Here is a 12,419-nt window from a genome sequence, read left to right on the forward strand (position 1 = left end):
TCTTCGAGGTGAGGCTTTGAATGCGGAACTGAGGAATAAGAAAGGTATGAACTCCTTCACGGGGCTACATTATCGGCCAGCTGACATTCTGCGATTTAGAGGAACAAATCCGTGGAGAGTTCGGAGTCTGTTGTGATATTGGTTGACTTTCACATTCTTGGTATTGACTGTGATCCACAGACTGCCAACGGACATGTGGATAGTATGTCAAATGATTTCAAGAAAGCTTCCTACCACCGAGAGAGGGCAATACTTGATCTCCTACTGCGGAATGGGACAAGGCAAGGGACAGAAGTTTATACAGGGGACCACTTTGCATCTAGTGATGGTAATGCCATTAGACAAGAGGTAATTCGGAAAGGATTGGTGTGAGCGTGGGTTTAGCTTCATATTGAGGTTTAAAGCATTACGAGACGTGTATAGAACAGACAGTGTGCATCTTTTTCTCGCAGGATTGAAATATCCGATACCGGAGGGACCGCATTAAGCTGAGAGGGTGTAAGTTCAAGGGAGATGAGTGTCGCAGATTTTTGTTGTCACAGAGATTGGCGGGTGAACACGCTGCCAGCGCTGGCGGTGGAGGGAGATCCATAGAGGCGTTTAACTGACTCGTTAAAAGACACGTGGGTGTGCCGGGAATGGAGGGAGAAAGGCGTAGTGTCGGCAGAAGGAATTCTGTTTAATTGGTACACAATAACTTTTGAACTGGAGCATCTGTTCTGCTCTGTAGAAAGAGAAGGGAGCGATTCCTATTCATCGGATGGGAAGCGAGGCGGGATGCGTAGCGAGGCGGGATACGTAGAACAAGGAATTTGAAGGTTTATCGACAAACAGAGGGAACGACCAATTCACGGACGGCCTAGGCTGTGAACAAGGAACACATTGACACCATCTTCACAGTGTCACTGAAAGACCTCTTTCAGTGTTTCGGTGTCACCGACGCAATCTGTATGTGTGTGGTGGGACGGGTGTGGAGAGACTTCACTCGGTCTGAAACCGAAAATGTGAAGCGACATTTTGGATGGAGCTTTTCCCTGTGTCTGACCCGGAGAATGTATGATGGATCGTTGTTGTCACTCAGGGCATGATTCCAAGTGTGTGTGGTGGGATTGCATGGAGGGAGCCCCGCTCTGTCTCAGACTCATGGACATAGGTCAGAGGATTTGCCGTTTAAACAGAGTACAATCAGAGATAGGGAGCAAAGAAATGGTGACTCACAACTTCTTCTGCAGAGTCTGCAATCTGAGAACCCTTTCTGTGGCCTCCATTCTCCTCCGCTTCCTTTCTCTTCCCTCAGCCCACCATTCCTTCTTTAGGCCTTTAAGAGGGTGAGTGAGCAGCCAGAGATCCTGGTCCATATTGGTACCATTGACAATGTATAGGGAGGAGGTTCTGCAAAGTGAGGTCAGGGTTTTAGTTATTACATTGAAGGACAGGCCCACCACCCGTCCCATTGAGGCCAGACTTTGGGATATCATGCTGTTTAGCGCGTGGCTCAGGAGTTGGTGTTTTTAGGTGGGCTTCAACATTTGGGAACCTTGTGTTTTTTTTCCCAAGGAAGTTAGGATCTGTACAGAGAGATGGAAGGCAGTTAACACCTAAGCTGGAGGGGAACTAATATTTGAGCGGGAAGATTTGCCGGGACTGTGCAAGGGAGTTTGGTGCAGACTTGTTGAACCCGAGTTGCAGGGGTTGGGATTTAAAGCTTGAGAGCAGGCAGCGAGTTGGTCTGGAGTCAGATGTTGTAAAGAGCTCAGACAGAGGCAGGAATCAGAAGGTTGAGCATGATGCCACTGGTGTCCCGAGCTGCGTATATTTCAATGCTGGAAGTTAAAGAAAGGGAGGTGAGCTCAGGGCACGAATCAACACTTTGAATTATTACATTGTAGCCATTGTTGAGGATTGGAGGCAAGAGGGAAAAACAGGACAGCACAATGGGTGGAGATGAGGAATCAGAAATGTATGAGCATGTTCATGGGGCTGCATGAGAGACCAGACAGCAGTCTGCTCGATTAGAAGGAACAATTCAGGAGAGAGATCGCAGACTGTTACAGGAATGTGTGGAGATGAGGAATCAGAAATGTATGACCATGTTCATGGGGCTACATTATAGACCAGACAGCAGTCTGCTGGATTAGAAGGAACAAATCAGTAGAGAGATCGCAGATTGTTGCAGGAAACATTTAGATTGTGATAGCAGGTGATTTCAGCTCCCCACGTATTGACTGAGTCCCATACAGCAAAAAGACCAGTTGGGTGGAGTTTGTGAAAAATATTCAGGGCAGATTCCATAATGAGCACATAGAAGTCCAACGAGAGAAAAATTAATACATGATCTCCTACTTCGGAATGGGACAAGGCAGGTGTCAGAGGTTTGTGCGAGGGGCACGTTTTGTATCTACTGATCATAACGCCATTTCTCTCAAGGTAATTATGGAAATGCATGGGGCCAGTACTCGGGATTAGACTCTCAGCTGGATCAAGGCCAATTTTGTTGGGATCAGAAAGGACTGGAATGTGTGGATTTGGACAAGCTGCGGTCTGGCAAATGTGCATTTGGTAATGTCGAACCCAAGCGCTGTTTTATCTCAGTGTCGAAGGGACCGGACTATACCGTGAGTAGCAGGAAGTGTTGAAGGTGAGAGGGAGTTATGTGTATAAGGCTGGGGAACACACACTGTGAATGGGACAGGGACCCAGCGCCCTCAATGGGACACTGAAAACTGCTTGCGATGACACTGCCACACACCCCACAGTGACAGCGACACGTCTTTCATCGTGACACCATTTTACCAACACGCCACAGTCCACCCCATCTCTTCCCCTCATAAACACCTCCGATCACCGTGAGACACGGCCTGCCCTGCACAACTGTCCTTCCCCGGCATTCTCACCTGCCCCATTCCGCCGGTTATCCGTTTCTCGGTTCTAGGGGCACAGGCCGGTCGTGTGGACCGACACCACTCGCTCTAAAGTTTGCAATCTGAACACTCTGTCTGTGGGCTCCACTCTACTGCCTTCCTCCCTCTTCCCTCAGAAAACCATCGGGTCACACGCATACACAATCCCCGAGGGACACACTCAATTCGGGACGACTGAATGCCGAATTGCTGTGTATTGTGAGAGGGGCGATAGGGGGATGGAGGGAGTTTCGCCCTTTTTTGACTCCGGTAGAGTGTGTTAGGGTTAATGTTAGGGTTAATTCGAGACTGCCATTACAGGTCAGGAGTGGCTCACGTAATGCGAGGGAGGGGGGAAGCGAAACTGGGGATTCCGCTACACCGAAACTACCAGCGTCACGCGATTCAGTAAACAAAAGAAACAGGTAACTCGTGAGTGTATGGCGTCGGGCCAATAAGATGGACACAAGTGCCCGATATTACCTAATATGTAGCGGGGGGTTGTGCTGGGGGGAAAAGGGATATAAATAAGAGCAGATTGTAAGGGGAAGTCGGAACGCGCCTTCTCCAGCGACTCCGTCGATTCGCTGTGCCAGTTACGGATTCTGCAATAAACCCAAGTTTTGTAATATTCCGGTGTTGGTTGTCTCTCTTCCTAAACGAACACAGGGCAGAATTTCAAGCCCAGCAAGTGTGAGGCGATGGTTCGGCATTTAATCAGGTTCCAGACAGCGGCAGGGAACGAGAAAATGGGAACTCACGCATTCTGCGGAGCGCATGGAAAACGGTACTTTACCGAAGTGATGGGGTTTGAGCAGCGACCAATCACGGAACGGGATTCATCAGCAAGTGGAAACAAACACAAGGCAGCGGCAAGCGGAGCGGCCATTGTTGAAGAGGCAGTATCGGACTGGTTGTTAGAGGCTTTATCACTTAGATGCTTCAGTTAGGAGAGATTTCAGCGAGAAAAGGCATCAAACTTCAAAAATATTTTTGCAGTTTATGAATTGTTTCCTTCTCGATGATGCTTAATTCGGTGTGCGGACAACTGGACGTCATGGTCCATGTCCAGACCAATGACATCGGTATGAGTAGGGAGTTGGTTCTGCAAAGTGATGTCAGGGATTTGCCTGTGAATTTGATGCCCCGGTCCACTACCCGTCCCAGTGAGACCAGACTAGCGCTAGGGTTGACTTTGTTAGGGTAACAGAGAAATGGCTCTGCGGACGAGAACGTGGTTTCCTCAATGGTATGCGGCCGTTAAATGTACCTGTATTGTAGGTAGGAAGAAAGAGGCCGTTCTGTATGTGCTGGCGTAGTCAAAAAATTAGAAAGAACATACAATTTAACAGGTGGATTAAGCGTTAGGGTCGGAACGAGGGCTTCAGATATGTGGTTCATTGGGCTCGCATCCAGGGAAGCTGCGACCTCTACAGGCGAGATGATGTCAGTTCATTTCAATTCAATTCAATTTAAGTTTATGACGTCAAAAAGTGAAAGGAATTAAAGGAGGAGGGGTGACATTACAGGGCAGAGAAACTGTCACCGCAGTGCTCAGTCAGGACAGACATGAGAACTCGTCAACATCAGGCCCTTATGGGTAGAAATTGGGAATAAGAAATAAATGACCATGTTCTTGGGGGTAATTTATATGTAATTACGAGAGACACAGGTAGACCAGACAGCCGGTATACTTTTTTTTTCTGGAGCGGCGTAGTCTGAGAGGAGAGCAGATAAAGGTCTATATCATTTCGAGAGACAGATAGACGAGAGAACCGGTACATTTCTCCCCTAGGATGGAAATGTCAAATACCGCAGAGTTTAAAGTGGGAGGGGGTATGCTTATAGGAGCTGTGATGGGCAAGGTCTTGCTTGCACAAATAGCGTGTGTGACTGGAATGTTTTCCCAGGGTTGGTGAGTGAGACAGATCGATAGAGGTGTTTAAGTGCTTCTTTGACACTGCGCGTGGATGTACAGGGAATGGAGGGAGATGGTGATTGTGTAGGCAGAAAGGATTTATTCAATTGGTTTAGCACAAGATTGCGGGCAAAAGGTTCTCCTTTGTTCTGTTGTCTGATTTCACTGCTCTGCGGGAGGGGTAGAGAGAGATCTGAACTCAGAGGGCGGGAAGAGCAGGTGTGAGGAAGATCAAGGAATATGACGATGGATTGACAAAGACAAGGAACGATATTTCCACAGACGACATGGGCAGTGAACGGCCCACAGGGAGAGCCTGTTCAGACTCGAGCAGATGGCTAATCTGCGTTTTAACAGATTCCTCATTAGTTCTTCATGTTTTGCAGACAGGGAAGGGGGGTGTGAAACTAGGGTTGCAGGCGGATGGGAAGCAGAATGCCAGAACATTTAGTGCAGAGGTGTTGGGAGCGACATCTGTCCCACATCTGCGAGTGCACGACCAGGGGTGCGCCGTTCACAAACTCGGCCGGCGAGGTGTGCAGATCCTCTTTGCACACTGTGCGAATTCGAAGCAGGACCCAGGGATTCTCGTCCACCCAGTTAGGTCCTCTCAGGCGGGCCATGAGTGCTGACTTCAAGTGACGGTGGAAGGTTCCCACTACTCCGTTTGACTGTGGGTGGTAGGCAGTTGTGTGGTGTAGCTACATTCCCAACAGCCAAACCACAGGCTGGAGGTGAACTGCGGCTCTGTCGGAGGTAATGTGGACCGGTACCTGTAGAATTCTGAATTCCTTCTGCCGACACAACGTCCGGCTCCCTACATTCCCTGCACATCCACGTACGTGTTAAAGAGCCACTTAAACGCCTCTATGGATTTCCTCCACCATCAGCCTTGCCAGCACGTTCCAATCACCCGCCAATGTCTGTGACATAAAACTTGCCAAATTCATCTCCCTTGAACAGAAGCTCTCCCACCTTAATGCAGGTCATCTCATATTAGACATTTCCAATCTGGGGGTAAAAGATACAAGATGCCTGGTCTCTTTGCGTCTCGTATTGTTATAAACCTCGAAAAGAAACTTAACTCGAGATTACACCCATCCTTTTCCATAATTACATTGTATCTAATGGCATTACCATCACTGGATGCAAAGTGATCCCCGACACAAACTTCTGTCCCCTGACTTGTCCTGTTTGACAGGATGAGATCAAGTATTGCACTCTCTCATTGGGACTTTCTATCCACTGATTAAGGAAACTGTCTTAACTGATTAAGAAATCTATCCCAGTGGTCCTTTCACAGTATGAGGCTCAAGGTCAATACCAAGAATGTCAAACTCACCCGATGTCACAACCTGATGTCTCTTACAAAAGACTACAAGCTCCCCACAGATTTGTTCGTCTAACTGCACAGGACTGTTCGGTGGTCGATGATGTAGTCCCATGAACGAATTCACACATTTCTTCTTCCTCACTTCCACCTTTAATACCTCAACTCAGCCTAAATTATATGTGCTTTCGCAAGACTAAAACAGCGGCACACTGGAAGGTTGAGCAAGCAAACCTGCGTCTCCTACAACCAAGTCTTACTATTGGCAAAACTACGGTGCTTCCAATTTTTGGCCCATGGCCTGAGCTCATCTGCCTTTCGTACAATACTTCCTGCTTGTAAATGGACGCAGCTGAGAACATGAGACCCAACGGGCTCAACATTTTGCTTGCTGACTTTATCTGAATTCTTAACAACATCTGTCCCAACAATGAGTCTACAATCTGTTTAATCATTCTGGTTATCATCCCCCTGCAACTCTGGCTTAAACAACACAACGACCCATCTTTTAATGGCAAACCTTCCCACTGGTACATTAATTCAGCTCCGGTTCAGGTGTAAACTGAGAGAGTTTCCAGATGGCGGAGAAAATGAAGGAGCTGCACAACGAGGGACGGTGTGGCGTGGCATCCAGGCAGGATTCTGTGCTGCCCCCCAGTGTTCGCTCGGCAGAATACAAGCTCAGCTGTTGTAACTTGTAGATTTCGGTGTCTTTTATAGTGCCTAGGACCTCAAGCTGCTTATGTATGAATATATTCGCGCGCGCGTGCTTGTGTGTGCGTCTACATAAAGCATGAAAGTATTTCACTGATATCCTACATATGCTTGCAAACTTTCTATTTCATACATATTGGATTGGATAGTGGACTACTTGACAGATAGACCTCAGTATGTGCGGTTGGGAGACTGTAGGTCTGACACGGTGGTCAGCAGCACAGGAGCGCCGCAGGGGACCGTGCTCTCTCCGGTCCTGTTCACCCTGTACACATCAGACTTCCAATATAACTCGGAGTCCTGCCATGTGCAGAAGTTCGCTGATGACACGGCCATAGTGGGGTGTGTCAGGAATGGACAGGAGGAAGAGTATAGGAAACTGATACAGGACTTTGTGATATGGTGCAACTCAAACTACCTGCGTCTCAATATCACCAAGACCAAGGAGATGGTGGTGGACTTTAGGAGATCTGGGCCTCATATGGAGCCAGAGATCATTAATGGAGAATGTGTGGAGCAGGTTAAGACCTACAAGTATCTGGGAGTACAGGTAGACGAGAAGCTAGACTGGACTGCCAACACAGATGCCTTGTGCAGGAAGGCACAGAGACGACTGTACTTCCTTAGAAGGTTGGCGTCATTCAATGTCTGTAGTGAGATGCTGAAGATGTTCTATAGGTCAGTTGTGGAGAGCGCCCTCTTCTTTGTGGTGGCGTGTTGGGGAGGCAGCATTAAGAAGAGGGACGCCTCACGTCTTAAGAAGCTGGTACGGAAGGCGGGCTCTGTCGTGGGCAAAGTACTGGAGAGTATAACATCGGTAGCAGGGCGAAGGGCGCTGAGTAGGCTACGGTCAATTATGGAAAACCCGGAACATCCTCTACATAACACCATCCAGAGACAGAGAAGCAGTTTCAGCGACAGGTTGCTATCGACGCAATGCTCCTCAGACAGGATGAAGAGATCAATACTCCCCAAAGCCATTCGGCTTTACAATTCAACCGCCAGGAGTAAGGTATGTTAAAGTGCCGGGGTTAGGACTCAATGTACTTAAGTAAACTACTTAAGGACTTTTTAAAAGCTATTATTAATGCTTTTTGAGAGAGTGATTTAGATGCATATCATATTTTTACTGAGTTTAGTATTGTATGTAATTAGCTTTGCTACAACAAGTGTATGGGACATTGGAAAAAATGTTGAATTTCCCCATGGGGATGAATAAAGTATATATCTATCTATCTATCTATCTATCTATCTATCTATCTATCTATCTATCTATCTATCTATCTATCTATATTATGTCTGCTTTGTGCCTCGTGTGACAGTTGGTCTTGCTTTTAGCAGCTTGGCCCTGGCGGTCATATGTGATGGAATTGCAATTAAAATTAAATTGAATTGAAATGAATTCGTCTCGTCTGTAGCGGTCGCACCTTCCGAGGAAGAGAGCCCAGTGACTCACATATCTGAAGAGCTCGTTCCAAACTTAACTCATTAGCCACATTTTAAACTGAATGTTCTTTCTAATTTTGGCCACACCTGCACATACATAAGTTTAGTGAACCGGATCCCTTTTCCTACCTATAAACTGGTGAGTATATTGACCGCATACCATCAAGGAATCTTTTTCTCGTCTAACATAACCTTCATTTCCCTTCCCCTAACAAAGACAACACTATCGATACAGCTCAACACGTTTCACCCCCTCCTTTCTGAGCCTCAGAACCATAGTCAGTGCCAGAGAACTAACAGTGAGACTTTCCTCTGCTTGGTCATTTGCACCTCTCTCCTCCCATCCAGAAGTAACCAAAATGGTGTATCTGTTATTGACCGGGTTGGCCACAAGGTGTCTCTGCACCTGCGTTGGCTTTTAATCCCTTTCACCTTCTTGTTTGTCACCCGGTTTCCTGCATCCTACACCTTGAGTGTTAATACTTCTTTATATGTCCTCCCTATCACCCCCTCAGCTTTCCGAATGTTCCCGAGTTCCTCCATTTCCAGTTCCCACTCTGTAACGCCGAGTGATAGAAGGTGCAGCTGGAAGGCTTTCTTTCATCTCGCAAGAGGAGTATTCAATGCTCCTGCCAGGCATTGTTACGGTCATGACTGTGCGAGTGTAAAGAAGGAAACTATAATTAAACTGAAAACAAATCAAACAACAGTTTTTTTTCTACCTTCAGTCACCCAAGATGCAAAGAGGTAAACCCTCTGACTTCCACTCAAATCCAATTTCCCGCCACTCTTTTTGGGTTTCTGGCTCATCACACTCACATGCTCTCTCTCTCTCTCTCTCTCTCTCTCTCTCTCTCTCTCTCTCTCTCTCTCTCTCTCTCTCTCTCACACACACACACACACACACACACACACACTCACACACACACACACACACACACACACACACACACACACACACACACACACACACACATTCAAGCACTGAGTGAATATCTCAGCACACCATCCCATCACACACTCCCGGGGTCAGGCACAAAGTGAAAATCTCTCCACACAGTCGCATCGCAGACTCCTCATGTATGACACTGGGTGACGCATTCTCCGTACAGTCCTATCGCGCACACACTGGTTCAGACACAATCTGAAGCTTACTCCCCCGGGTCCCTTCAGAAATTCCCATGTTCAGAAGCTCCTTCCCTATCACCAATTCCCAGAACTCCGTCGTTCCTGAAGTACTGAATGGTGTGCCGGCTCGGAGAATGTGCGTGTGTTTCTGGTCAGATGGTGTACAGAGAACAGGAGAGAATTGGAAGTGGCAAACACGAGGAAATCTGGAAATTGAAACAACAAACACAAAAAGATGGTGTAACGCAGCAGGCCAGGCAGCAGCATTACCCGCTCAGCTTCCCGAATGATCCCGAGTTCATCCAGTTTCAGTTCCAACTGTGTAACGCAGAGTGAGGTGCAGCTGGATGACCTTCTTACAGGTGAAGTTGTCAGCGACTCCAGAGGTCTCCATGCCCTCCTGCATCCGCAACCGGAGCATGCAACACTCCCGCCAGGTATTGCTGCTGCTCTCACTGCGATTATAAAGAAGGAAACGATAACTAAACTGAAAATAAATCAAACAACAGTTTTGTGCCTCTCTCATCCAAGACTCCGCTCCTTGAAGATTCAAAGAGATAAACCCGCTGACTTCAACTCAAATCCAATTTCCCTCCACTCATTTCCTCTAGTCTGGCTCAGCTCTCTCTCTCTCTCCCACACACACACACACACACACACACACACACACACACACACACACACACACACACACACACACACACACACACACACACACACACACACACACACACACACACACACACACACACACACACTGAGTGAATATCTCTCCACACCGTCCCATCACATATTCAGTGGGTCAGACACTGAATGATGCTCCTTCCACACAAGCCCATTACGCACTTCCGTTATCAGACAAGAACTGAAGCTCGCTCCATCCTGTCCCATCACACACTACCGTGGTCAGTCACAGAGAGAATCTCCTTCCACACCGTCACATCACACAATTCAAAGGTCAGACACAGAGTGAAGCTCCCTCCACACCTTCCTTCTCTGTGACAACAAAAACTTGCCAAACTCATTTCCTTTGAACGTCCCCCCTCTCACCTTAATGCAGGTACTCTGGTGTTAGTCATTACCCCCCCCCCCCCGCCCCCCAAGGGTAACAGATACAAGCTCTCTGGGCTATTTGCGTCTCATATTGTTATACACTTCAAAGAGAAACTTAACACGTGGTTACACCTATCCTTTTCCATAATTGCCTTGTATCTAATGGCATTACCATCACTAGATGTAAAGTGTTCCCCTACACATACTTCCGTCCCCTGGCATGTCCTATTCGATATGATGAGATCAGGTATCGCACTGTCTCATTGGGACATTAATCTACTGATTAATGAACCTTTCTTAACTGATTAAGAAAACTATCCCAGTCGCCCTTTCACAGTATGAGGCTCACAGTCAATACCAGGAATGTTAAACTCACCCGATGTCACAACCTGATGTCTCTTACAACAAACTCCGAACTCTCCACAGGTTTATTCCTCTAAATCCCCAGAATGTTCGGTGGTCGATAATGTAGCCCCATGAACGAGTTCGTACCTTTCTCATTCCTAATTTCCATCTTTAAAACCTTGCCTCAGCCTAAATTATATATACATCAGCACGACTAAAACAGCGGTAAACTGGAAGGTTGAGCTTACAAACCCGCCCCTCCAACAGCCAACTCTTACTAATGACTAATCTATCATGCTTTCAGTAGTGGGCCCCTATTCTGAACTCATCTGCCTTTTCTACAATACTTACTGCTTTGAAATGGACGCAGCTCAGAACTTGAGTCCCAGCGGGCTTAATATTTTGCTTGCTGACTTTATCTGAGGTCTTTACAACATCTGTCCCACAATGATTCAACTATCTGTTCAAACATTCTGGTTATTATCCCCCTGCAATTCTAGCTTAAACACCACAAAGACACTTTTTTTAATGGCAAACTTTCCCGCTGGGATATTAGTTTCACTACAGATCAGGTGTAAACTGAGAGAATTGCAAGATGGCGGGGAAGATGAAGGAGTTACACAATGTGGGCCGATATGGCACGGCATCCAGGCATGACTCGGTGCTGCCCCCAGTGTTCGTTCGGCAGTAGACAAGATCATTTGTCATAGTTTTTGGATTTCGGTGACATTTAAAGTGCCTAGGACTTCAAGCTGCTTATTTATATACGTGCGTGCGTGATGCCCTCCTTGCAGGTGAAGTTGGCACAGACTCTGGAGGTCTCCACGCCTTCCCACATCTTACAAGAGGAGCATTCAACTCTCCTGTCAAGCATTGTTACTGTCATGACTGTGCAATTATAAAGAAAAAAAAACGATAATTCAACTAAAAAAAAAACAACCAATAATGTTGTGCCTTCTCTCAACCAAGACTTATTCTCCATGCAGATTCAAAAAGATAAGCCCTCTTACTTCCACTCAAATCCAATTTCCCTGCACTCTTTCCCTATTACTTTACCTCATCTCACTCACACACACACACACACACACACACACACACACACACACACACACACACACGCACGCACGCACGCACGCACGCACGCACACACACACACACACACACGCACACACACACGCACGCACGCACGCACACACACACACACACACACACACACACACACACACACACACACACGCACACACACACACACACACACACTCAGATACAAACACTAAATGGAAATCCCTCCATATCGTCCCATCCAACACTGATACGTTCAGTCAGAGACTGAGTCTCGCTCCACACCGTCTCATCATACACTTCCGGGGTCAGACATGGAGTGCATTTTCCTCTACACCGTCATAACACACACTCCCGGGGTCAGACAAGTATTGAGCCTCCCTCCACACCGTCCCATCACATATTCACGGGGTCAGTCACAGAGTGAAGGCCCTACACACCGTCACATCACACATTCCCGGTATTCGACACTGAGTGATGTTCCCTTGACAAAAACGCAGCACACATTCCCAGGGTCAGACAC

Source organism: Hemitrygon akajei, unplaced genomic scaffold (assembly GCF_048418815.1).
Source record: "Hemitrygon akajei unplaced genomic scaffold, sHemAka1.3 Scf000043, whole genome shotgun sequence".
In the NCBI taxonomy this organism is placed as follows: Eukaryota; Metazoa; Chordata; class Chondrichthyes; order Myliobatiformes; family Dasyatidae; genus Hemitrygon; species Hemitrygon akajei.